Source organism: Suricata suricatta, chromosome 8 (assembly GCF_006229205.1).
Source record: "Suricata suricatta isolate VVHF042 chromosome 8, meerkat_22Aug2017_6uvM2_HiC, whole genome shotgun sequence".
In the NCBI taxonomy this organism is placed as follows: domain Eukaryota; kingdom Metazoa; phylum Chordata; class Mammalia; order Carnivora; family Herpestidae; genus Suricata; species Suricata suricatta.
In genome coordinates this window covers 111,031,098-111,054,518 of record NC_043707.1, presented here as the reverse complement: position 1 = coordinate 111,054,518, position 23,421 = coordinate 111,031,098, and the positions used below count along the sequence as shown (strand labels likewise).

Below are 23,421 nucleotides of genomic sequence, written 5' to 3'. Positions count from 1 at the left end.
GCGGGGAGGGGCGGCGAAAGAGGCTTACGGGGGCATCGCCCGACACCGGGCCGGGCAGCTCCGCTCCACCCGCCTGCGCTGCTGGCTCCGCAGCAGCCACGGTTCTCAGCCGCCGCCGGGTGCAAAGCCCAAGCCCCGGCCGGCGGGAGGCGAACAGGGAGGCGGGGCCTGACGGGGGCGGGGCCTCGGCAGGCGGCTGGGGCCACTGGAGGGCGGGGTCAATGGGGGCAGGGCCTTTGATGGTGGGCGGGACCTAGGGGAATGGGGAGAGTCTGGGTTTGCCCAGTTGCAGGCCACCCAGGCTAACAAGACCTCCCTTGAAGGGTTGGGGTCTAGAGGACGCCTCAAGCCTCACCACGTCTCTAGGACACTCTTGCTTCATGACTGGCTCCCCTCTCCACCACCATTTATATCTGCACTTTTTCCATCCTTCCTCCTCTTTGGGGAGCCTCATAGGACATCACTGGCACCTATGGTACCTCTCCTCCATGCTGGACCAGATCCAGGAAAGTCAGATGGTGGGAGATAGAGGAAATGACTTACAAACTCAGATCCAATGTACAAGTGGAAAAACTGGAGCCTAGAGAGGAGAAAAGGCTTGCCCAAGTGCCTGCAGTGAAGAAAAAACTTCACGTGACCCTAAAATATGGAAGGCCTGAAGCTGGATCCCACAACTGGCCAGAGGGGAAGCCAGGACTCAACTTCATTCATCTATTAATTAAGCTTTTGTTATCATCTAATTAATCTACATCAGGCCTAGAACCACGGCCCGTGTTGTAGAATGAATGCTCCAGAGCAGCAAGGGGGATTAGATTGGAGGGACAAGACAGAGACCAGGGAAATGGCTGGAACAATGGTAGAGGTGTAGGGTGGGGAGAGCAGAGTCTGTGAGGATGTGGGAAAGGAGGGAGGAGTCAAGGTTCCCTTGTGCCCTTCCCATGCACCCTATCACAGAGACATGGAAACCAGGGGGGATCCCTTGGGAATCATGGTCCCGTTGCACATTTGATGAAAACTTAGACAAATGTGCAAATGTACACTTTGCATGTAATTTTGGGGACTCCGGGGACAAAGGGTTGGGTGGAAGATTTGATTCTTAAGTGCATATAGAAGAATAAACATGCAGGAATTAAAAAAAAAAAACTAGAGAAAAAGGAATGGTAAGAGATTTTGTCTAACCTGATATTAAAACACAAAGTCAATGTATTTAAAGCAGTATGGTATTGAAGCAGGACTACGCGAATTCGTGGAACAAAATGGGGTAGAGAAGTGGATCCAACTACACAAAGGAATTCGGGTATGTTAAAGCTGGCACTCTTCAGGTAAATGGAGGAAACCGGCCTTTCAACAAATGAATGAAATAACTGGAAAGTCATTTGGGGAAATGAGAGAAAGCTGTGTCCTTACCCTACGCTGAAATAAATTCCAGGTGAAGAGCATATTTATATAACAACACCAAATGTACGAGAAGAAAGCATGAATGAATGTTTTAATAATAATCCTAGAGATGGAAAAGACTTTCCTAAGCATGGTGAAACCTAGAAGCCAAAGGGGGAATATCGATACATTTTTCAAATTTGACTGTAAAAACTTCTATAGAGAAGAAATTATCATACTCAAGTTGGAAAGACAAATGACAAACTGGAGACGCTAAATCCCAGCTGCCCTCTACTACTGTCCCTGAGAAGGGAGTAACCAGAAGGGGCGGCGGCGGCTGTGAGAGGGCCAAGTACATTGCGGAGGCTCCTCCCACAGCGCCCTGGCCAGCGCCCACCTGTTCAGGGGCCGGGAAGCCCCGGAAATCCCAGCCTGGCCATCTGGGTCCACAGCAGGTGCCTTAGCACAGCGAGCCAGAGCCAGCCCTGTGACTGCTCACCACTTCCCTCGTGTGGCCATCCTAGGAACTGCAGTCCTGTAATCCTCCGTTCCAGTTCATGCGGCTCTCAGACGTTAAGGCGGGAATTTTTTTTTTTTTAAGATTTCATTTTTAAGTAATCTCTACACCCAAGGTGGGGCTTGAAACTACAACCCAGAGATCAAGAGTCTCACGCTTCACCGACTGAGCCAGCCAGGCGCTCCATGGGATCTTTTTTTCTTAAAATAAGTAACAGCTAAATTTTTGAGGAAGCTAATAATGTTCCAGGCATTGTACCAATCAGTTAACATACAGCATTTCATTAACGCTCAAAGCTGCTCATCTAGGTCCACTTTATTATTAGCTTCATTTCACACATGAGGAAACAGGACTTGAAGAGAAGTGACTTGTCCAAATTCTAAGCAGCAGCATCAGGATTCAAAGCCTGACTCTTGGTCCCACTCTTGATATAAGAAAGCCAAGGCCTTGGGAGAATTCAATAAAACAAAGTTTTTGGAGGTTAACCTTCATCCAGGCTTTGTCCCAGGTGCTGAGGATTCAGAATTGAGGAAACAGTCATTAGAGGAGGCAGGCAGAGAAACGTTTCTGACACAGTGAATCCTGGGAACAGTCAAGGACCTGTTAACCACGGGAAGGGGTATGGGGAGACAGGGGACGTGCAGACCCTTGATGCTGAGTCTTGTGGAGTTTAAGGGAGGGGTCAAGGAGTCGGGCAACACTTACAAATCTGGGTGGAGGAAGAGTGGAGCTTGGGGGAAGAGCAGTGGTCTATGTGAGTCTGAGTCTGAGATGAGGCTGGACAAGTATACTAGGGCCAAGCTTCAGTTTGGGCACAAAAGTTTTGAGAACTTTCCTCTGGTTCAGTAGACTTGGTCTAGAGGTCACCTGCTTTGCTGACCGAACTTGCCTCTTTCCTCCCAGATAGTCCCCAACCCGAATTCAAGGTACCCGTTGCTTCAGTCAGAAACCTGGGAGTCACCCTTGACTCCTCCTCATCCTCACCTCCACCCAGTTCATTATCAAGGCCTGCCCAGTCTGCCTCTTAAATACGCCCCAGTTGCATTTGCTGCTATCCATCCCCATGGCCCCTCCCCTTGTCCACACTGCTCTCCGCTCACTCCTGAACCCACTGCTGACAGTGACTTGGTTTGAAGGCCTCAACATCTCCAAACTTTCACACAAGAGAAATCCTTCTAAAACAAATCTGCCTACATCTACTCTCCTACTGAAAACCCATTTCATTGATCCATTCAACAAATATCAAGCAAGCTTTTGCTACATATTAAATAGCGAGGACACAACAATGGGCAAAACATAGAATTTAAAGTCTATTAGGATATCAGACATCAATCAAATGACTCCCACACCAAAATAATACGTACTTACAAATGGGAATATGTGCCCAGGAGGTGTTAGAATGCACTCCGAGGGACCTCATCTCAAGTGAATAGCAATCAATCAGACCAGAGTCAAGGATAGGGTAAGAGCTTATGCAAAAAGCCCAAAGATGCTTCTCTGAGTCTCAGTTTCCTCATCAGTACCATGGGGATATTTATAGTTGTGAGGATTAAGTGAGTTAATACATAGAAAGTCCTCAGAACAGGTCTTAGGACATAATACATTTTCCACAAATGTTAGCTATCGTAATATTAATATTTAAATTTGCTTTAAGTAGAGAGCCATTGAAGGTTTATCAGCAAATGAGTTAAATCACAAAGAAGTATTTTTTAAGGGTCATTCTTGCTGCAGTGAGGAACATGGTTTGGAACAAGGAAAGAGCAGATTGGGGGAATTAATGAGAGCAATTTTGCAGGGGCCCTTGAGAGCTATGGGGCATTTAAACCAAGGAGGCAGAGAGCATTTGGAGACATTTTATGATTTTGGTGGGCGAAACCACTGGCCTTGTGTTTGGTGGGAGGAGGCTGAGGGAGGTGGTAAGGGGCTCCCAACGTCTCAGGCCTAGCAACAGGGTGGGTGGTGATTTCTTCGCCAGATTGCAAAAGCTTGGAGGAGGATCAGGACTGGGGGAGGTGCTGAGGCCAGTTATGGATGTGTTCAGGCACAGGCACCGTGGGGCGTCCTAGATAAGGGGATGCAGAAGCAACTGATTTGGGTCTGGAGTCCAAAGGAGAAATAGTGGCTGCAGGCACAGAATTGAGATTGTTGGCAAATATTTGGAAAATTGGACCTCAATCATCCCATCTGTATAATAGTAGGAGGAAGGAGATAGCTAGATGATTTTTTTCTTTAAATGTTTTATTTATTTTTGAGAGAGAGAGAGAGAGAGAGAGAGAGAGAGAATGCAGGGGAGGGGCAGAGAGAGAAGACAGAGGATCTGAAGCAGGCTCTGTGCTGACAGCAGAGCCCGACATGGGGCTCAGACTCATGAACCTGAGCTGAATTTGGACGCTTAACTGACTGAGCCACCCAGGCACCCTAATAGCTAGATGATTTTTAAGGTTTCTCCAACATGTGTAAGATTCCAATTGTTGAGGCTGGTAGGACCACAGAGACAAGGAAAAAAGATCCATGTGGCCTGAAAGATTTGACAGAGGCTCTTTGAAGGTTCTTTGTTATTCTTTCCTCTGACTATCTTTTACGGAGCAGCTACTATGAGTCAAAGCTCTACTGGAGTTGGAAGAGTGAGTAAGACCTTGCCCTTTCCCTCAGGAAATTCAGTCTGGTGCTGGGATGAAGCAAAGAGCAATTACAAAAATGGAACCTAAGTATCCAAAGGCATGCTTGGGAGATCAAGAATGCTTCCTAGAGGAACTGACATTCAAGACAACACCTGAAAGTCAGGCAGAAGAAAGCTGTGGGGGAAAATAAATCTGGGCCGGAGAAGTTTTATGTGGTATTTTAAGGCTTTTCATCCCTTCTGAATTTTTCACTTTGGACTCTGTCCTGAGAGTCTATTTCAGGTATAAGGGCCAGATACTAGTAGTTGCATTTTATAGGTTGGGTTGAATGGGTCTTCTTTGAAATGCTTCTCCTCAATGCTCCTGTGGCCTGAACTCCACATGCCAGAATTTGCTAGGGCTTGGATGAAGGCACACCAAGAGAGGCACCTAGGGCACAAACTTAGGGAGGCACTCCTTCTCAGGGGTGTGTGTCGTGCTCTCTTGACCCTGCTCCCCATTCACACCCCCACTCCAGCCTCTCAGGTGCTCATATCTTGCTGTCCACACACATGGCTCTGTTGACAAAGACCCTCCCCCATCTCCATTGGCCTGGTGAAAGCTCACTCCTGCTCCAAGACTCAGCTCCTCCTGAAGTCTACTGCTCACACCACCCATCCCCACCTCCACCCGAGGCCAGGGTGGTCCTCTGTGCCCTAACAACATGGTAATGGCTGCATCTTGCAAACCCAGACTTCGGCATCAGAACCCTGCTGTGCTCTTTATCATCTGTGAACCACTCTCTGAGCTGGTTTCCACATGTGGAAAATGTGGTGCCAACTTCACAGGGGAGTTGTAAAGATTAAATGAGAACATGTATGTAAAGTGATCAGCAGTGACTGGTACAGAGTACTCAGTAAGCGGCAGGTATTAATACTTTGTTTATACTTCTTCTAAAGCACTCCTGTATTTTAACTATTTTCCTGCCTTTATCTTCACTATACCATAAGTTCCTTGGGGCAGGGAGGAGGAGAAGGAGAAGGAGGAAGAAGATCTTTATGAATGACATTGCACAGGCACTAAGACATGTCTGCTGCATAAATCAGAGAAATAACAAATTCTATGTTAAAAGTTTTGGGCAGGAATGCTGGAGCCTTGGGCTCTAGTCACATGGTCCCAGTGATGGCATAGTGCCTGCCCAACTTATATTCACTTGGAAGAAAAGCTGCCCAAGCCACAAATCCTATTGAACCCATGCTTTAGACCACTTGGCCCCTTCAGCTTCTAGACTTGAATAAATGAGGCCAGCACCAGAGCCAAGGGTTACCATTTCAAATATTAGCTGGTGACCTTTAACTAATGGCCTATCACAGCAATCTGAGAGAGGCCAGTTAGAGGCTCTCTTGAACCAAGGAACAGAAAGAAACTGTCAGGTAGCAGAGGGAGTTGGAGTAGGGAGGTCAGAGACAAGAGAGCCTTGGCCAGTAAAGCCATGTGCAAGCCAAGATAAGAGGACGTGGAGACCAAGAAGTAGCAGAAGCTGGTTAGTAGGAAGAGGAGAAAAGAGCAGCCCTGTGCAGAGATGGGGTGTCAGGGGACGGAGAATGAATAGAACAGGGCGTCCTAGAGCTGTCTCATTCCCGCTGGCACTTCAGTTCCAGTCCTTACAAGACAATCCTTTATGTTTGAGCTACACTGGGTAGATTTCTGTACCTTGCAGCCCAATGAGACTGACTCTACTTATTATCTTGGTCAGTGTCTGCCCCTCTCTGTGCCTCAGTTTGACTGGACCATCTCTATGGTCTTCTCCAGATCAATGTTCATTTTGAATATCATGTAGACAGAATGAATTTTAGGTTGTTGGCAACTGAGTTCAGTATTACTTATAGAGTGCCATGACATCCTGGCTCCCGAAATAGCTTGGTGACTGGTTAAAGAGCCTGTAGGAGGATCCAACATGTACCTGACTTTGAACCTGAGCCCTGCTGATAGTCTGCCTCCCCCTGTCTATTGCATCTTTTGTTGGAACACAAAGGAACTGAGAAACCAGGGCTGGTGTTTCACCAGTGTCTTTGGCTGCGGAATGCCCTACCAACTGCCTTAACACTTTCCTGGACCTACTTCAGCATTTCAGAGGATTCCAGTGCCAGGTCTGCTCCAAAGAAAGTGCCACTCCAGGAAGATTGTGAACAAAGAAAGTTTCCTTCTTTGGTGCTAAGATTTCCTGCCTTCCAGCTGTTTGGCTTTCAGCCTGTGCCCTGTGTCCATCTTTCTAAGCTAACAACTATGTTGATAACAATACTTCCTTGCTTTTGTATGGTGCTCTGTACTTTTCAGAGCATTTTCATGCTTGTTGTCTTATTTGATACTCACAGAAACCTGGGGAGGATGGGCAAGAAGGGGGATATAGAGGATAATACCTATCATTTCTCCCATCCCATCCACCCCCCTTAAAACAATTTATTTTGAAAGAACTTAAAAAATGATCCCTCTGTTCTTTTTAAAATAAATGAAAATAATGAGACTGAGCTTGATTAAGTGACTTGCCCAAGATTTAAGGGCAGGTAGATGGCTGAGTTGTATCTAGAAAGTTTCCAGTCACAGATCACACTTAAGCAGGACACGCCTTGCAAAACACTACTGGCCATGGCAAGGGACCTCAGAGAGACATGGTGTTCTCCACACTGTTGCCCCCCCTTCTAAGGTTTTATTTACTTTTAAGAGAGAGAGCATGAGCATGTAGGGGCAGGGGGGGAAACAGAGGATCCAAAGCAGGCTGTGTGCTGACAGCAGCAAGCCTGATGTGGGGCTCGAACTCACCAACTGTGAGATTATGACCTGAGCTGGAATCAGACTGAGCCACCCAGGCGCCCCCACACTGCTGCCCTTTTGAGGCCTCTGAGGGTCATTTACCATCTTACTCCTCCTGTCTCTACAGAGATTTGGCTACCCTACAGTGGTGTGGGTAGCACCAGGACCACACAAGTTTAGAATGCAAGCATTTAGTAACAGTTCCTCACATATTGGTGAAGATAAATGCTTTTGGAAGAGTCGGTGTTCTTAGTTTGATTACAGAGTGCTTCATGGAAGGTAAGACAGGAGAGGTTGAAAACCATAAGTCCATCCTTCAACCAGCACCTCTGAAAAAGAGGAAGCAGAAGTAATAGTTCTTGCCCATCCTCCTCCCCTAAACTCTACTCCGCAGCAAGGACACCCTGTCCTGGCCCCTCTATTTTGGGCCCCTTGTGAACTGTCTTCATTGCTGCACTGTCACCTGGTCAGAATGAGCCCACTCCTCCCAGTCACAACACGGATTCAAGTTATCCTGGGAGACAGCAGTAAGTTCTCACCTCACAGTTCTAATAGTTAGGGGCAGGTGAGGAAGCAAAAATAGTGGGATTTTCTGTGCTTTCTCTGAGGTCTGCCCTTGCTCCTTCCCCAGTGCCCCCTAGGGAGTACATATAGTGTGCTTGTCTTGTGGCATCACCCAGCCCAGCAGCTCCAAACAGCACAACTGGGAAATGAGTCAAGGCCGCCTATCCAATGGCCTGGACAATATGTCAGCTCAGGTGAAGACAAGAGAACAGAAAATGTGCTTGGAATTTCGAACAGAGGGAATTTATTCCAGAGGACAGCTTAGGAAGCTGTTGGCTTGTGGGAGCAAAAGGGGAAGGTGGGGCAGACTAGAGATTAATAGCTGCAGGAAGGTTCTAGCAGGCTTGGAAGGTCAAATGGAAGGGTGTTCCTGGATCCTGAAGTGCACTTGTTGCTGACAGTGTGGGAGTTTAGCTTTTGAAATGATGCTGCTGGCAGAACTGCCCTAGGTTGCTGGAGGGACCCACTGCTGCCTCTCCAGGGCCACCAACACAGCTGGAGCCTGTGGCGTGAACCCACCACTGCTGGAAATACTGACTGTTTCTGAGCCCATAACCATCAGCTTCTGCCAGTCTCCAGTGGATATAGAGAGAAGATGACTTTGCCTGTCCTGTTGCCATCCCGTCTCCTGCCATACAATTTCTCACCTGTACTTCCCATTCTGACAGGAAGCCAGCTGGCAAAGGGAGTCTGGGAAATGTAGTTTTCAGAGCCCAGCATTCTTCTGTACAAAGCAGAGCATGGAAAGTCTAAGGCAATAGACAAATGACCAGCACAAATGCTACTGAAACTTACACCTCAGTTTGGCACCTTCAAGACTGTAGGTATTGGATGTTAGTTGATTCACCTCATGACTCCATTTTCCCTTTTTTAGGATCCATGTGTTTCTAGGAAGCCGACTCCCTGGGAGCAGAGCAGGGCTCAGCCAGTCAATCCCACTGGCCAGATTGTTTCAGGGTGGTCATATGAATCAGCCAGTCCAATCAGAGGGAATCTCAGGATTTTTTCTGAGAAGGCTGGCGCACAAAATGTCTCTTCCTTGCTAGCAATGAATGAGGAAGCAGGCAGGCTTGGGAGCTGTTGGTAGTCATCTTGGGATAATAAGAGGAGCAGAAACCAGGATGAAAGAGTAGCCTTGAAGACTGGGAGATTTATTTGGGGGCACATAACCCACATGCTGTGGCCACTGCTTAGGAGGCTCTGGCATAGTTGATCAGTCTTGTGCCCTTTATGGTGCCTATTAGCAACCACAAAGCAAGATCAATTTATGAGCATCATGAAAAAAATCTGGAAGAGGGGTACCTGGGTGGCTCAGTTGGTTAGGCGTCTGGCTTCGGCTCAGGTAGTGATCTCACGGTTCATGGGTTCGAACCCCGCCTCAGGCTCTGTGCTGACTGCTAGCTCAGAGCCTGGAGACTGCTTTGGATTCTGTGTCTCCCTCTCTCTGACCCTCCCCTGCTCACACTGTCTCTGTCTCTCAAAATAAATAAAAAAATATTTTAAAAAATTGTTTTAATCTGGAAGAGAAAGGAAGTTCTAGAATCAGCCTCTTTTCCAATGATCACATCTTGGACCAGTGGTGTTTAAGCATTTTATATTGTACCTTCAATAATAAATCAATTCTGCAGCGTGACCAGTACACATTTGGCTGGATAAGTCACTGAAATAAAGCTTCACCCACAGTTTTCACTGTATTTGCCCTGCTGTGTGTAATTAATTCAACTTTTCAATTCAATAAAGCTGCTCATAAACTTCTAAATAATTTCATGATCTAGGGGTTAGGACCTGCAATCTGAAAAACATTGCCCTATACCATGCCATCACCAATTGCTATAAAACTTAACTCTTGATTTTAGGCATCCTAACCTTTGCTAACTTTCCTAATTGTGTACCCATATTCCCTGTCCTCCTTTGCTCTGAAGGAAAGTTACGGTGTTCCATGTCTTATCAGAGGTGAACCTCTTTCCAATCTGAGGCAAGAACACCAAGGACTTTCCTCTGTAGATATTCTCTTGCATTGCCAATTTCTGCCTGTCTACTGGAATGTTTAGTTTACAAAATTGCTCTAGAGTCTCTCTTCTTTTTTCTAATTTTTAAATTTTTGTATTTTTGAGAGAGCAAGTGAGTGGGGGAGGGGCAGAGAAAGGGAGACAAAGAATCCCAAGCAAACTATGTATGCACTGTCAGCCCCAATGTGGGGCTCGATGTCATGAAATTTGAGATTATGACCTGAACCAAAATCAAGAGTCTGACACTCAACCAACTGAACCACCCAGGTACCCCTAAAGTCTCTCTTCTTAAAACAAAACTAAACAAAAAAAGAAGCAATAAATAAAAGGTTTCCTTTGATCCCATTTCAATAGCCACTTCCTTAAGTCAACCCAGAGTAGATATGGTTGAATGGGATAGGAAGTAGAAGGGTGGTCTAGAGGTAAACTCCGTAGAAGGGACGAGGACTGTTAAGAAGGCAAGTAGTGGGCATGGAAGGGAGGAGACGGCATCACAATTTATGTGAAGAGACAGAAATCAGAAATTGAATTTTTTTTTCAGAGAGAGAGAGAAAGAGAGGATGAGTGGGGGAGGGGCAGGGGGAGAGGGAGAGAAAGAATCTTAAGCAGGCTTTATGCCCAGTGCAGAGCCCAATGTGGGGCTCACTCTCACAACTGTTAGATCAAAGAGCTGAAATCAAGAGTTGGACGCTTCCCTGACTGAGCCATCCAGGTGCCCTGAAATCACAAGTGAATCTGGAGTCAAGAATTGCTTTCCTTAAACTCCACTTTAAGAATCCTGCTCCCTGGCTCCTTTGTTGGTGCAGCCTGGAATCTGGAGTGGTAAGGTCAAGTTCAATACTGGCTTTCCCATTTCTCAGATGGCTAACTTTGGATAAATTACACCTCTTCTTCATGTTTTTTAAAAATTTTGTTTTTAATGTTTTGTTTATTTTTGAGAGAGAGAGAGAGAAAGTCTGAGCAGGAAAGGGTCAGAGAGGGAGACACAGAAATCTGAAGACAGGCTCCAGGCTCTGAGTTGTCAGCACAGAGCCCAATGCAGGGCTTGAATCCACAAACCGTGAGATCATGACCTGAGCCGAAGTCAGACGCTTAACCAACTGAGCCACCCAGGCGCCCCTTCTTCACTTTTTCTCATCTGTATGGTTAATCTAATAAAATCCACCTTATCAAGTTGGTTTAAGGATTAAATTAGGGGCACCTGGGTGGCTCAGTCAGTTAAGCATCCGACTTGGGCTCCGGTTATGATCTCACACTCCATGAGTTCAAACCCTGCTCTGTGCTGACAGCTCAGAGCCTGGAACCTGCTTCAGATTCAGTGTATCCCTCTCTCTCTCTCTCTCTCTCTCAAAAATAAACAAACATTAAAAAAATTTTAAGGATTAAATTAAATAAATACATGTTAGCTCTTATTATGGTTAAGGCCTTTTCCCATCCTTACATAAAATCTTACCTCCCCCCACCTACTAATAATATTACCATAGTGACCACTTGTTGAGCAATTAATTCCTCTGTGCCAGGCAATATGCTAAGGACCTTACCAACTGTTTCCAAGCCAAGAAGTATTCCCTGGCCATGTTCTTACTGCAGTTTTCTTTCTCTGATAATGTGCTTAATATTTATAGAGTATCTACCATGAATCAAGGAGTCAACTCGCTTATTCACATTTCATTCATTCTACAGATGTTAGGTAAGCACCTACTATGGTGCCAGGAACTTACTAGGTGTTGGAGATACCACAATGAACAAGGCCCTGAACCCCGAAGGACTTACAATCTAGTCACACGGTAACGGTTATGTAACGAGAGGTTGTATAGGAGATGTTCATTCTTTGTGGCTTCCTTGGTCTAGACACCCCCATCTCTGACTTCAGACCTAATGACTGATAGTGTTTGATTCTGTGTTTCTGGCTTGACTTTGGAGCCCTACGTTCAGGACATGCCTTTTAGTTCTCAAAACCCACTCCCCCACCCCCATGGGCCACCGGGATTAAGAGAAAATTTTTGTGTTTCTTATCTCTCCCTGCCTGGGATCCCCCTCTAGAGGAAAGAACCTTACCAATGTCCAAAATACAGGTCAATTTCTGGTTTGGCTTTCACCCAATCACACTTTTAACACTTTATGTCTGAATCCACTCAGTCTCCTAATTGCCAAATTCAACAGACATTTTTGTGACTTTGCAGATCTTTCTGGTATCACATATCATGTACTATTCATTGTATCTTTTACCTCTATAGCTCAGAAGAGTTAAGTAACCTGTTCAACTTATACCACTAAGAGGTAGAGTTGGGACTCGAACCCAGAGTAGGCTGACATTCCATACTGCCTTCCCAAGCAGACCAGTAGTCTAGATCTCTGCTGTCCAATATGTAGTCATTAAGTGCATATATTATTTAAATTGAAATGAAAAGAAAATGAAATAAACATTCAGTTTTTCAGTTGCAGTAACTGTTGTCAAGTGCTAAATAGCCCTATGTAACTGATGCCTACTATGTTGAACAGCATAAATATAAACCATTTCCACTATTGCAGAAAGTTCTATTGAACAGTGTTGGTTTAGAAAAAGTATAAGTAGCACTGGATTAGACTGCATTCTGTCCTCTGACTTCTCTTTACCTTCTGTCCCCTATTTATTCTCAGAGAGTGGGCATCCATTCTTCAATCTGCCCAACTCTCTACTCCCACTTTTCTGGGAAGTGTTATTCTACCCCACACTTTGCTATCACATCATTACCCATAGGGTCACAGTGAATATAGCTATGTTATATATGACCCTGTGCCCCTCTCCACAATGTTGATTGGTTCAGGGGTGGGCACCTGCTCAAAGCTGGCGCAAGCAATAGCTCTTCTTCCAGAAATTCAAAATGGAGCCTAAAAGTCTAGTCCCCTGGCTGATACTTTGAATGGAGGTGACCTGGGATCTACTGGTGACCATGCTTTCTTTAATCTTGATTGGGAAAGATACAGAGAGATCAAGAAAGAGCTTCAGAGAGACCAAGAAATGACAAAACAGTTACACATATTGGGGAGAGATCAAGAAGTGACAAAACAGTTACACATATTGGGGAGAGTTGGATCTAGGAGCTCAGAGGATGTCAGGGCTCTGTGTCCTCTCTCTCTCTCTCTCTCTGGGATCCCTTGATGGCCAGGCAGGCTCTCTTCATGAAACAGAAATGATGGCCACCCACAGATCCATATGGCTCAAGATCTGCAGAAGAAAAGTCCCGTCTCTGCTGTATCTATATTTCACATCTTTCAGAGGGCTTTGCTTAGTTTACTTTGGGTCATGTGCTCATTTGTTAGAAACTGTGACCTGTCTTAGCAAGGGTTCCTAGAAAACAAATCTTGAAGAAGGGATTATGTGCTAAAGGCCTTTGTGGATGCACATTTCTAGGGCATTGAGAATGAGGGAAGAAGGGAAGCAGGAAAAGACGGGAAGCAATGCAAGGAAATGTTTGCTACTTTTTCACAATAAGCTGTGAAAAGACACTACTCTCTTGAGAGGTCCACCTACTTGGCCATGTAGAATGTATTAAAACAGTCCATCAGAGGAAGGAAAAGAGAGTGATTCTTCTATCCTGCCATTTCCTGTCTCTTGTCTCCCAGTGATCACTTTGCCCTATGAGTAGTTAAATCCCCTGTACTTCTAGGTTGCTTCATCGGCCCCTTCAGGAAGCCAGAGCTCATATTCTGTGAGGACGTGTGTCATCAGGGTCTGGAAGTTGCAGAAGCCATAGAATACACATTTGCCATTAGTTGGCCTCAGGCAGCAGAGCTGTGAGACCTCAGAGTTGATCAGCAGCTGTGCCTGTGGGTGAGGTGGACCAAATAACTAATGGTCTGAGAATGAATGACACTGAGAGACTAAGGAGGCACTGGGCCAATATGTGGGGATCACTGTGATCAGTCAGACTGGGTCAGATGCCTATCCCTATGGCTGATGGGATACTGAAGGTATACTGTGGAAGGAAATATCCCATCCTCCTTCCCCTTATGCCAGTTCAGATCCTCAGAAAATCAGATATCAAGGCAGGATTAAGGGCAAAGGATTTATTGCCAAAAACACTTGTGAGAGAAAATGGTGCAGAAGCTGAGAGAGACTGAGGACCACCAGACAGTGATGCAAATCTGACGCTGAGGAAAGGAGAGAGAAGGAGGGAGATCTAGGTGGAAGGGTCTTAGACTGCAGTGTAGTTCTCAGGAAAGTCTGGCAAGGCCATTGAGGAGTCCTTGAGCCAAAGTTGCCCATCAGAAGAGTATCCATTTATCCTGAAAAAAAAAAAATCCTGTCTTGAAATTCCTGCTGGGCTGTCAGTGGCCAGGACCAGCCCATGGGGAGTGAAGCTTGGGAGTGATGGGTGATAGATTTCATAGCTCAGCAGCTTGGCTGCTGCTGAATTACATTTCTCCCAGTTGGAGATCTGAAAAGTGCATTCTCATGGCCACACACCATCTCAGCCCAGCACTACATGCAGATAAATAAGGATGGTTCTACAATCTAAAAGAAGAAAAAATGTACAGTGCCGTTACAGTTGAAAGGGTAAAGACATTGAACAGGCAAGACAATAAATGTCCACCCGTAGCTTACAATGTCTCATTTATAATTCAAATTCTACATGTTCCAACCTGAACTCATGACTTCTCCATTCTCTGGAAAAGTCCAGAAGTCTTTATTTGGAGACTACCATCTTCCTAACTGTGAAACCTAGAAGTCATACTAAACACCTCTTGATCTCCTCTCCGCCATCCCCTGAAACTGGCAATCAGTAGTCCAGTCCTTCCAATCCTACCTTGAAATATGACCTCTGCACTTGTACCCTCTTCCCTCCATTCTCATTGTTACTGATGTATTCAGGAGCTCATTGCATCTCTCCTGAACTACTGTGAAAGGCTTCAGTGGTCATTTTACAATCTCGTTCCATCTTATTATCTCTGCCAGATTGTCTTTAAATGCAGTTTTGATCATGTCAGTCCCTTTTTAAAAATTTCTATCGCTGGGAATATTAAATGGTGTAGCCATGGTGGAAAACAGCACGGCAGTTCCTCAAAAAGTTAAACATAGAATTACCGTATGATCCAGAAATTTCACTTCTAGGTATATACCCCAAAGAATTGAAAGCAGGGCCTCAGATAATTGTACACCAACATTCATAGCCAGCATTATTCACAGTACCCAAAAGATGGACATAACACAAATATCCATTTATGGATAAACGATAAACAAAATGTGTGATACATACATTAAAAAAATACTACATTTGGCCATAAAAAGAAATGAAATTTTGGTGTGATGTGGATTAACCCTGAATACATTATGCTAACTGAAATAAGCCAGACACAAAAGGACAAATATTGAATGAGTCCACCTACATGAGATACCTAGAATAGTCAAATGCAAAGAGATGGAAAACAGAACAGTTGTGACCAGGAGCTGGAGGATGGGAAATTTCTGTTTAATGGGTATAGAGTTTTGATAGGGGATGATGAAACAATTCTGGAGATGGATAGTGCTGATATTTATACGACAATGTGAGTGTACCTAATGCCAATGAACTATATAATTTAAAATGGCTAAAGTGGACATGGCAATGGGAAAGAATGAAATCTGGCCATGTGTGGCAATGTGGATAGAACTGGAGGGTATTATGTTAAGTAAAGTAAGTCAGGCAGAGAAAGACAGATCCATATGTTTTCACTCATATGTGGATCTTGAGAAACTTAACAGAAGACCATGGGGGAGAGGAAGGGGGAAAAAATTACAGAGAGGGAGGGAGAAAAACCACGAGAGACTCCTAAAGACTGAGAACAAACTGATGATAGATGGGGGGGTGGGAGAGAGGGGAAAGTGGGTGATGGGCATTGAGGAGGGCACTTGTTGGAATGAGCACTGGGTGTTGTATGGAAACCAATTTGACAATAAATTATGTTTAAAAAAATGGCTAAAGTGGTGAAACAAAAACCAAAAAAATTCCACACTACTTAACAGAAAATAAAACCCAAGAGCCTTAATCTGACATATGTAACTTTCCAGATGATTCTCCTTCGTTTTCCTCACACTCTACGTTTCCTCAGGTGATCTCCTGCTTCCTATATTTGCTCCAGTGGCCACTTACAAAGGGCGTGCTCTTCCCCTAGTTCTGATTTTTTCAAGACCATGTTCAAAGGTCACATCCTTGCAAATCTTTCTTGAACTCCTCCCTCAGTTTCATACTAAGTGGAAATAATCAGTCCCCTTTTTGAGCTCCTATAGCTTGTGAATTATGTTTGTCTTTAACACTTACTGCTTTTCCTTTTAAAGTTTACTTATTTATTTTGAGAGAGGCAGAGAGAGAGAATTGCAAGCAGCCCCTGCTATCTGCACAGAACCCGAGTGGAGCTCCATCCCACGAATGGTGTGATCATGATGTGACCCCAAATTAGGAGTCAGACACTCAACTGATTGAGCCACCCAGGCACCCCTTACTGATTTCTTTTTGGGTTACCGAAGGCACCCAAGGAGACAGAGCGGGATAGCCAAGGGTAGTCTAGCTGGCTCTCAAGCCAGGTCCCTCTACAGTGCTATAACTTTAAGGAATTTACCAACATCCCAGAACTGGTCTTCAGCTTTGCCAATTCAGAAGCCTGATTTTAATAATTAAGCAGAGTGGAATCATCTCTCAAGGGGGCTCTTGTATCCACTAAGTTCACAGAAACTGACAGTTATATAAGCCAGAATCCAATAGATTGATTTATAATGAAAAATATAATTATCCAAAGAACTGGGATGCTCTCAGTACTGAGTCACTAAATTCTGTCCCCACAGGTGAGATGTTTGCTGGGTGAGCACAGACTCACACCAGGGAAGCAGGTTGACCTTAAGAATTTCTTAGCTGAGGCAGCCTGAGATACTCTCACCCACTGTAGGGATGGCATGGACAAGGAAATCCTAATGTTCAGGTCAGCTTGACTGAGGCAGGGCTTAGAAGAGCAATGCTAATGTTTGCCTCTGTGACTGCCCTGTTTTGGGCTGTCATGGCTGATTAAGCCCTTTGGTTCACAGAATCTGTCTCCAAATAGGATACAGAACAATTGGTTGATGAGATTGACTAGGCATCTATTTATTAAATTACAATCACATTTGCCTTCATGAGATTCCTCCTGTATGACCTAGCCCAGAGTTTGGTTTGCTTTTTGATCATATTTGTAGATAAGCTCTTGGCTTACTGTAACGGATAGCTAATTTTAGGGTTGTATTAGTCAGCTGAGGCTAGCTAGATTATGCTACAGTAACAAACAACTAAACCAATTTCATTGGTTTATAACAAAGGCTTATTTCTCACTCACCTTACATTACAGGTCATGTACATTAGCTGTGGTTCTGCACATCTTCATTCTGGGACCAACCCTGGAGAAGCAGTTCTATTTGGGACATGCTGCTCTCACAGCAGAAGAAAATAATATGGTGGAATCCTTAGATGGCTCATACATTTCTGTTCAGAAGTGGCTCATGCCATTTTGATTCACATTTCATTGATCAAAAGAATGCAAAGCTTGATGACATTAGTGTGAGAAGTATGATCTCCTAGGGACAGATCAGATAAGCAGGGTTTTAGAAATATTGATAATAGTCTACAACAAGGGCCAGTGTTCAGACTGTGCACCAATATGACTGGTACCAGTTATGATACTATTAAAATACTGAAATGGTTTTGTACTGATAAATGCTTCCTGTCCCAAGCTCCCTGAGAACTCCCTACTCCTGGGAATTATCATTCACAAAGTAGCAACTAAAGGGTTAATATCTAACACAGAAAGATCTCTCCAGGATGGTTTATGGACTGCAAATCTACTAGATTAATGCTTGAGCACTACTTGTTGTTAAATATGTTTATGATTACCTTAGGCTGATTTCCCCTACTGTGTAAATTCTTATTAGTTCAATTCTCAGGGCAACCTGATTTCCAGGTTCTTGGAGGAAAACTGCAGCCCCTATGTGTTGTCAATACTTACTAATAACAATATCTAATAATACTAATGTGCTGGTTCCTACACATTTTTACTTTGCAACAAAGTATATGCAATAATTAACTTGACTATTTGTAGATCAACTCACTTAGCTTTTTCCTGTTAGCTAAGCTCATCTTTGTACCATCTTAACATACTATTTATTTTGGGTCTCTCTGTTTTGAAATTTTTTTTTAATGTTTATTTATTTTTTGAGATCGAGAGTACCAGTGGGGGAGAGGTAGAGAGAGAAGGAGACAGAGGACCCGAAGCAGGTTCTGTGCTGACCCCAGAGAGCCCCAATGCAGAACCTGAACTCACCAACTGTGAGGTTATGACCTAAGCGGAAGTCAGATGGTCAACCAGCTGAGCCACCCAGGCGCCCCATCTCTGTTTTGAATTTTTAATGCCATTTCTCATGTCTGAAAATGTCATCATTATCACTAACTTCTTTATGACACTTCTGCAATTTGCAAAGCACTCTCCCTTACACTATTTCATTCAATCTCCCCAACACTCCCAGGAGATAGGAATTAGATCATTTTACAGACAAAGAAATTGAGACTCGGTGAAGTCAGGTGTCTTACAGCTAGTTAGGTTTTGTTCATTCATTCATCAAATATTTATTGAGTGCTTGAAGTGAGATTTATTCAGGTTGGATCTGAAAACAATTTTTCTGAATTCAAGTCAAGGGGTTATTCCAGTACGCTCAACACCTTTATCACCGGGGTCATACACTCAAAGGGAAAAAATAATACTAGTGTGTTGATTACGTTGTAGAAGACCCCTGCAATCCGTTTCGGAAAGGCTCCAAGGTCATTTACAAAATTCAAGGTGACCACTAGCCTGAGTAGTTTCATTTCTTTCTGTGCTTACACCTAATGCATTGGTTCAATGTAGATAGTTCCATTCAATACGTATTTGGTGAATTTATCTACAGGTTTTGGACCTACTTCTATTGAGTTTTGACACTTAACTAGCTGTGGGACTTTGATCAAGTCACTTGACCCTTTGAGCATCAATTTTATCATTTGTAAAACAGAAATACTAATGCCTTGGGATCAAGTGGTAATGGAGATTAAACAGATAAAAAGATGTAATGCCCACTGTAGCTGGGGTTTTCAATTCTCTTAAGTTTTAAAAATTTGTTTTTATGTTTTTTTTTTTTTAACTTATTTTGAGAGTCAGAGAGAGAGAGGGAGAGAAGGAGACACAATCTGAAACAGGCTCCACTAGCCGCCAGCACAGAGCCCGACGCGGGGCTCGAACCCACGCACCACGAGATCATGACCTGAGCCAAAGCCAGACGCTTAACTGACTGAGCCACCCAGGAGCCCATAATTGTCTTAAGTTTTAAACTGCATTTAAATGAGAAAAGCAGTGTCTATATCGACGTAAGGTTGCAAGCTAACAATTCTTGGGAGGTGCAGTTCTTTACTCTGGAGTATATAATTTTACAGTTTTGGTGTTAAATCCCCTTTTATGGTACTGGTAGCTATCTTCTTTACCCGCGCGTAATCTGGCATCCCCATATCGTCCTTCGTCCCTCAGCTCTTTTCTCCCAAATTAAACAAACAACCCCCCCCCCCAAAACGTATTTCCTAACATTCAAGGTGTGCACTACATCAAAAGTCCACAAGCATAGAACTCCCAGTGGAAGCCACCGGGCAACGCCTCCGAAACCCCTAGAAGGGGGTGGGGTCAGAAGGCTCTCTGATCTCATTCCGCCTCCCCAGGTCGTCAACCCTTCCTAATTCTCGCGAGATTTCAAACAACTCAGCTCCTGCGCACTTCGAGATACTGGGAGTCAAGGCGCCAAGGGAGGGGGAGGGGAAGGGGGAGGAAAGACCGTGCAAACGGCGTAGCCGCCATCTTGTTTGTGCCCCCGCTTCGCGCGCTCTCCGTTCTCGGTGACGCACGCTTCCCCCTCCCCTCCGCTTTGCTCAGGCCTCCGCATTGCCCGACTCCGCAGGAGCGCGGGGGCGGCTCCTGCTCTTCCCTGGACTCCTGAGCAGAGGAGTGTGAGTGTGCGGGAGCGGCTGTGGGAGGGAGGGTGAGAGGCGAGCGGTGGCGGCGGGGGGAGGGGCAGCGCTTCCCGCCTTCGGCGGAGACCTCACTTCCCTCTCGGGGCCGCCGCTACAGTTTGGTCCGGCCTGCCCGCCGCCATGTTGTGTTCTCGCAGGCCCGCCGCTGTCGCCGCCTTCGCGCTCTTGGGGTCCGTGCGGCTTGTCGGCCCGGCCCGCGGGCTTTCTCCCATTGGCGGAAGGCGACTGCGGGGGGGCTCGCTCGTGATTGGTCGGTGGCGGGGAGGCCGCGGACCTGGCACCTTATTGGTCGCGCTGGCTCAGGCCTGGGGGTGATGAAGGAATCGGAGGCTGCGGGGATGAGCGCGTTTCGGGTTTGGGCGGCCGGGTGGTGACCCCCTCAGGTGCAGGCGTGGGCTGGGGGCCGGGGGCAAGCGTAGAGACCTTGAGGGAGAAGACAGGGTGATGGCCTGGCAGGTGCTGTGGGGATAGCCTGTGCACGGCCCGGAGTGGGAGGCACTCCTAACTCCAGAGGTACCCTCTGTGGAACCTACGTGGCCCAATATAGTGGCGTACAAGCCCCGAGGATGCCATGCTTGGCAAACTTGAGTTAGGGACTGAGAGGGTCTTTGAGATCCAAGAATGCTAGACTTGGAGGTGTTTTTAAAAATTCCGGTATAGTTAGCATAGTGTTAACATTAGTTTCAGCTGTATAGCATAGTGAGTCAACAATTCCCAGCACCAGTGCACATAATGGGGAAGGCACTCCTGAATCCCCATCACTCATTTCACCCATCCAGCCACTTGTTTCCTCTCTGGTAACCAGCAGTTTCTTCTCTATAGTTAAGAGACTAGAGTTTAACACAATTTGTGAATGACCTTGATGTCCATGGATGTCAGGTCTGAGGGCATGGTATAGGAAGAAAAGGCATCAGGGCCTTAGGGACCTATCTAAAGGATAGGATAAGATCAAGGATTTTGCTGGAGAGTGCTAGCATGGAAAGTGAGGTTTCAAAGTCAACAGACCTGGGATATGCTATGAGGAGAAAATAAACAGACCCAACTCGAGAGATGGATCCTATTAGATCTATGTGCTGGGTCTTTCGCCAAGTCTAAGAGGCACAGCATTAAGTAAGTGACAGATGTAGAAGAATGAGGAAGTGCGAAGCATTGGGGGACATTTTCAATCTTGGGAATTATAGTAAGGGAGCAGTTGTAGATTATCAGGTCTCAGGACCCTGCAGCTAATTTTGAGATGTTGTTATATGAAGTTCTCCTGTATTCGGAAGGATACATGTCAGGGCTGAGTTTCTAAAGCTTCATTTGCTAGCAGATATTAGATACTTGGCATTTATTTGCTGAATAGATATTGATAGTTTCCTCTTTAGTGGAAGAGAGCTTAACAGAGATCCTGGACTTGGACCTTTACTTACTTGTTTTCTTTCTTTTCTTTTTTTTTTTTTTTTTAAGTTTATTTTTGAGAGAGAGAGAGGAGAGTGCATGCGCATGCAAGTGGGGTTGGGGGGGCGGGGAGAGAGAGAGAGAGAGAATCCCCAGCAAGCTGTGCACTACTTGTGCAGAGCCTGATGCGAGACTGGAATTCAGGAACTGTGAGATCATGATCTGATCCCAAGTCAGACACTTAACAGACTGAGCCACCCAGGTGCCCCTGTTTTCTTTTATATATACCTGAAAAGTACAATCACCCTCATGTGCACTTAAAAAAATTTTTTTTTAAAGAAATAAGCAGACTGGAAGGAAAATAAACTGGTGCCAGGTTTCTTGTATCTTGTTTTGAGTAACAGGATTTGTCAACAGTTTCTGGATTGTATTTCACAAAACTTTTATTCTAATCAAGAGTTTAGAGTAAGCTTGTTGGAGGTATTTTATCATTTTCCATTTTACTGTTGTGACTTGAATTGTTCTACATTTGCTTTTCCCAAGGTTTAGGGATCATGGAAACACATTTATGTTAAATCTCTCAAGTTTCCTAATTTGTTTTTCCTTGTCTGTGTTAGGTGGTCCTTTCTAGTTTTAGATAGATGATACACATCTGTTTTTGTAGCAATTTGAAGAAACTTCTCCGGTTTTCAAACTTGGTCAGTTTGTGAATGCAACAAAATTTTCAAGAGGGAAGAGGAAAGTAATAGAGGAAGGAAATTGACATTTCGGGGCACATTTTTCCTATTATGTAGGCATTACATTTGCATATTGCAGATGACAAAATTGAGGATCAGAGAGGTTATGTAGCTTGTCCAGCTTCTGTGTGATTGAACTGGGATTCAAATCCAAGTTGCCCCGTGGCAAAACCTGTAGTGTTATCTGTTATGTCATGTTATCAATATAAACCTGATTAGTCAACCTTCCAGAGAGCATTATATTTTATTTATTATTTATTTATTTTTAAAATATAATTGTCAGGTTAGCTAACATCCAGTGTATACGGTGTGCTCTTGGTAGATAGTATTATATTTTAATTGCTGGGTGTTAGGAGTGTATTGAGTGAGGAGAATATAATTAATAGTTTGTTGGACTGTTTCAAAGATTCAGACCACAGAGTAGGAGCCATGTAGAATATAGGTTCTTCAACTAGGTTTTTAAATCATATCTCTTGTTTTCTATTGTGTAGAGAAAGATTAAAAAGTAAACTGTTGGAGTTTTTCTGAAGCCAGGTAGATAATAGGGAAAAGTAGGTACAGAAAGTTTAAGAATCTGCATTCTTTAAAACCAGGCTTTAGAATATTGCTGATATAGTCTTTCTATATATGGAAGTGATTAATGCCAAGGAGTGAGGAACTACCAAGTATATAAAGAACTCACCTGGGAGCTTTTTCAAATATCACTAGTTCTTTAGATATTTGTCTCCAAACACTGGGATCTGTCCAGAAGCCTAGCGTCTTCTTCAAACCGTGGGATATTGATTCTAGTATATGCTTATCCTGAATGATGCGTAAAATTAAAACTGGAGACAACAAAATATTTACAATCCCAGTTCTGTACGGAAATCTTTAAGTAATTCGGGTTTCAAGGGGAGACCAGTGATTTGGAAGTCTGAGTTGCTTTGTGACTTGATGCCATTAGGTGAGGGTCTCCCTTTTATTTGCAGTTACATTGCAGTGTAGGAGATAGAGTTAAAAGAACAAGTAAGGGCTTGCCGTATTTTGTACATTGGTCATCTTAAGCTTCATTTGGCTCAGTCATTAAGTTAGCCAAATATGAAGAATGTTATGGCATCCATAACTTAGGTTTTTTTTTTTTTTTTAGTAAGTCTGGAAAAGTTGCAAAAACAAACATAACACATATTCAGCAAGCATTTCATAACTACCTGCCCTTCAACAATGGTGATCACATTCATTCCCATTAACTCCTTACATCCATGGCCAGTTGCTGGGCCTTGTTATCGTCTGGAATTGACCACCCTAGAAATCTGGAACTCCAGGAGGTCTGAGTTTATGTTAAAAACTTGAGAACAGGGGCGCCTGGGTGGCTCAGTTGGTTAAGCCTCCGGCTTTGGCTCAGGTCAGATCTCACGTTCG

At 44.6% G+C, this 23,421-nt stretch overlaps 1 protein-coding gene and 1 long non-coding RNA gene across 8 annotated transcripts in view; one reads left to right on the top strand and one right to left on the bottom strand.

Moving 5' to 3' along the window:
* Positions 1 to 13,949: 13,949 nt before the first annotated feature.
* LOC115297879 lies at positions 13,950 to 20,107 on the bottom strand. The gene is made up of 3 exons (XR_003911505.1): positions 19,979 to 20,107; positions 17,202 to 17,439; positions 13,950 to 14,147 (listed from the first exon to the last, which is right to left on the bottom strand). It is a non-coding gene; the product is annotated as an uncharacterized LOC115297879 (long non-coding RNA).
* The window catches only part of NFYC (nuclear transcription factor Y subunit gamma), a 67,219-nt gene continuing 63,467 nt past the window's right edge, over positions 19,670 to 23,421 (top strand). For 3 of the 7 annotated variants that reach the window (XM_029946042.1, XM_029946039.1, XM_029946038.1), the window contains exon 1: positions 19,674 to 19,882. The gene's annotated coding sequence lies outside the window, so the exon portion shown is untranslated. Of the gene's footprint in view, positions 19,883 to 23,421 lie in introns of all 7 variants that reach the window. The other 4 variants (XM_029946047.1, XM_029946046.1, XM_029946044.1 and 1 more) reach the window with 3 other exon arrangements.